Raw genomic sequence first — 4,644 nt, forward strand, 5'->3', positions numbered from 1 at the left:
ACAAAAGGGTTAGGTGCACACTTGACCCTAAGTCACTAAAGTTGGTACTGCTTAGGGGAGTAAGGGAAGATCTTCTGGATACCCTACACTTGTTATCAGGAGGAGATATCTACCAATTACCCTATGAGGATATCGAGACTGTCTTTAGAAACCATTCTAGGGAAGCTAGGAAAAAGGGTAGGGGTAGTCAACCTATGGTAAGTACATCCTCCTCCAACTCATCCATCAAGGGAGAAATTGGAAACATGCTAGAAGATTTCAAAAGTGAGATGTTGTAAACCCTTGCCTTGCAAATGGACAGTATGCACATTAAGAGAAAGCAGGAGGAAGAAGAGAGAGCCTTGGCCATTTTTTGTCCTAGATGCACCAGGAGGCATCCTAGGAATGAATGTCCATTGAATTATATTGAAATTTGCTCAGTCTGTGAAGAAAACCACTCCACAAACAAGCACCCTTCTTTGCCTAGACTCAAAGTTGTATATCAAGGAACTGAAGGGGTCACTGAGCAGCTCTGCTACATAAACCAAAGGAGACCTCATGGGCCTAGAACATACCATCAGGGCTGCAAGGGTCATCCCATGCATACTACAACCCCAACCAAACCATAGCCATACCTTCTTGGGGACCCCTGCTCATCCTTCCTGGTCTACACCCCCTCCTTGGTCCTTTGCATCTCAGTATCACTCCCAGCCAGCCAGCCAGTCATTTCAACCATATGCTCCACCACAACCTTAATGGAATGCAGCGCCCCAGGGGTGGAGGCCCCAATACAACAATGATCCAACTTTATTGCCTCCACCACCTGCCCAACCTCAGCTGCTACACTTTGCCCACCCAAGCAACCCCAGATGCCTGCCCAGCCAAATCCGAACCCGAACAACAGACAGGCTCAGCAAGTATACAGTGGAGAGACATCATATCCAGCTTATGTTGTGGAAATCTAGGAGATTAACGTAAGATTTGGGAGAGTTCTCCCAGATAACCAACCTCCACTTCCACCTAGGGAGGTTGAGGAAGAAAGAGAGGAAAACATTCTTAAAGTGAATCCACCCTTTCCTGAGAGATTAACCCAACCACTCCAGCCTACCCCAGAAGAGACTGAACTTCTGGGAGAATTGAAAAAACTATGTGTAAAGATTTTGCTTCTCCAAGCAATAAAAGATGTTCTTATTTACAATAAGTTGATTAAGAAGAAGTGCTTCAAGCATCCTAGGAGGTGAAGAAGGGATGCCCCTACCATTAATGTCATTAGACAACTCTCCGACTTAATGCTAGGGTAGGTAATCTATCCAAAGTATTTAGACCCTGGAATCCCTGAAGTAGATGTGCACATCAATGGAACCATTGTCCCACACACTTTGATCGATCTTGGGGCTTCCATTAATGTGTTGACCAAGCACACCATGCTTAAGCTCAACCTCCAAGGTTCATTGAGGAAGACCGCAATAGTTCTGCAACTTGTAGACCACTCCACAGTGACCCCTGAGGGGATTGTGGAGCATGTGATGGTCTCCATTGACTCTTGGGAGTACCCTGCAGATTTCCTAGTTCTCTAGCCTAAGACTAAGCTTACTGGTTACCCTCTCATCCTTGGGAGACCCTGGTTGGCCACTGTCGATGCTTACATTAGCTGTAGAGTTGGGAATATGACCATCAAGAATGGGCATATGTCCAAGCAGTTAGTCCTATACCCTCCTACTCAGCCATCTCTAGAGCATGATTTACCTTTATGGTTGGAGGAGGAGGAAGAATATGAAGTTTATTCCGCCCAACTTTATACTTTAGAAACAACCATGGGAGGAGGACATCAGGATGAAGATGATTTGATTGAACACCTACTCCAAAGTCCAACTGCCAGTGCATTGCCCTTAGAAGATGTAGTAAAGGAAACCCAGAACAATCATCCAATTTACCTATGCTTGGCCGATTCCAACCCCCTCTGTGTCAAAACTATAGACTTCAGCTCTAGGAGAACCTTGAAAATCAATCCATCTCTTTCTTCTCTCCAAAAAGAGAAGTTATGCAACATGCTAAAGGAACACCTAGATGCCTTCGCTTGGAGTTAGAAAGAAATGAAGGGAGTACACCCCTCAGTGTGTACTCACCACATATACATCAAAGAGGGTTGCAAACCAACCCAACAACCCCAAAGGAGGATGAATCCAGCTCTTAAAGATATAGTCAAAGAAGAACTACAAAAACTGCTAGATGCAGGATTCATTTACCCTATCTTCGACAGTGAGTGGGTCTCTCCTTTGGTGTTAGTTCCAAAGAAAAATGGTAAGTGGAGGATTTGTGTCAATTACAGGGAGTTGAACAAAGCCACAAAGAAGGACCATTTCCCTCTACCCTTCATTGACCAAGTGTTAGATGGCTTGGCAGGGAAAAAGTTTTTCTCTTTCCTAGATGGATTCAGTGGGTACAACCAAATCCAGATCAGCCCGGAAGACTAGGATAAAACCACCTTCACTCATCCTTGGTGTAATTTTGCCTATAGGGTCATTCCTTTTGGCCTATGCAATGCTCCTGGCACTTTCCAGAGAGCAATCCTGAGTATTTTCGTCGAGTTAGTACATGATGTGGTGGAAATTTATATGGATGATTTTACACCTTATGGCTGTGATTTTCAAGAGGCTCTGTCCAACCTAGGCAAAGTACTGCACAAATGCATTGAAATGAACATATCTCTCAGTCTCAAAAAATGTGAATTCTTGATGACTGTAGGGACCGTGCTAGGTCATTCAATATCTCAGCAAGGACTGCAGGTGGACCCAAACAAAATAGCTATCATCCAAAGGGTCCCACCTCCTCAAAAGCAAAGAGATGTCAGAAGTTTCCTAGGGTTAGCTAGATACTACCGAAGGTTCATAAAGGACTTCAGCAAGTTGGCCTCTCCTTTATTTGTTTGTTGGGCAAGGACTCTGAGTTTATATGGTCAAAAAGCTGTCAAGAGGCCTTAGACACCCTAAAGAACAAGTTAACCACTGCACCGATTCTCTGAGGCCCAAATTGGGCCCTTCCCTTTCATATTCATGCTGATGCCTCACACAAAACCATAGGAGCAGCCCTAGGTCAGATAGATGAAAAATTGCCTTATGCTATCTACTTTATCAGTAAGAATCTATCAAAGGTTGAACTAAATTACACAGTGACCGAAAAGGAACTCCTAGTTGTTGTGCATTCATTGAACAAATTTAGGCATTATATTACAAGCTATCAAACATTTGTGCATACTGACCATGCTACAATCAAATATTTAATGAATAAACCAGATGTGAATGCTCGAATTATAAGATGGTTACTTTTATTACAACAATTTGATCTAATTATTGTTGATAAGCCTAGTAAGGAAAATGTTGTTGCGGACTTTTTGTCCAGATTAAATTTGCCTGCAGGTGAAGAAGGAATGATTGATGACCAGTTACCAGATGAGCACTTATTTGCTATTTCAGTTCTCTCTCCATGGTTTGCTGATATAGAAAACTATTTGGTATCTGCACAGTTCCCACCGAACTTGTCCTCCAAAGAGAAGAGCAAGATAGTGAGGAAGAGCACCCCCTTCACTTATATTGGGGACAATCTCTTCAAACTTGGCCCAGATCAAATCTTGAGAAGGTGTGTGAGGGAGGAGGAATTCTTTGACATCCTTCTGACTTGTCATGATGGGCTTTGAGGAGGTCACTTTGCAGCAAAGAGGACATCATTCAAAGTGTTACAAGTAGGCTATTATTGGCCCACTCTTCATCAAGATGTGAAAAGATATACTAGCCAGTGTGATCAGTGCTAAAGGATGGGAAGGCCTACTCCAAGAGATGAAATGCCTCTGCAGCCTCAGGTGACTTTCGAGCCATTTGACAAGTGGGGCATGGACTTCATTGGACCTATTAACCCTCCTTCCAAACAAAAACAGTACATCATTGTGTGCACTGACTATCTAACTAAGTGGGCTGAAACTAAGGCAATTAAGGCAACAACAGAAGAGAAGGTAGTTGAGTTCCTAAGGGAGAATGTATTTTACAAATTTGGGTACCCTAGAGAGCTGGTCACAGACCAAGGCAGCTAGTTTACCTCCAACATGATTGAAGACTTGCTTAGCCAGCACAAGATCAAGCATAGAACCTCCACTCCCTATCATCCACAAGATAATGGACAAGTAGAGGTGACCAATAGAGCGTTGGAGGGCATCTTGACCAAAGTGGTAAGAAACAGCAGGAAGGATTGGGTAGATAGACTAGTTGAGGCCACCTGGGCCTATAATACCACCTGGAAGACCACCACTGGATTCACACCCTATGAGCTAGTCTATGGGAAAAAGGCCTTGATGTCCATTGAATTTGAGTATAACACATTAAGGATGGCAACCCAACTAGATCTAGATCTCAGTAGTGCACAAAAAGAGAGATTGTTCCAGTTGAATGGTTTGGATGAGTTCAGAATGCAGGCCCTCCTACGGTAATTCAACTTCAGAGGAACATCTGGCATGATAAGAATATCAAGGAAAAGCAATTTCAAGAAGGTGATTTGGCTTTGTTATATGATTCTAGGTATAAAGGCTTCAAGGGCAAGTTAAGGACAAGATGGCTAGGACCTTATGTTGTATAAAGATGCCATGATAATGGTTCAGTACAGATTAGAACCATAGAT

Source organism: Pinus tabuliformis, chromosome Q (genome assembly GCF_031772625.1).
Source record: "Pinus tabuliformis cultivar Carrire ecotype Pingquan chromosome Q, CPIR1, whole genome shotgun sequence".
In the NCBI taxonomy this organism is placed as follows: Eukaryota; Viridiplantae; Streptophyta; class Pinopsida; order Pinales; family Pinaceae; genus Pinus; species Pinus tabuliformis.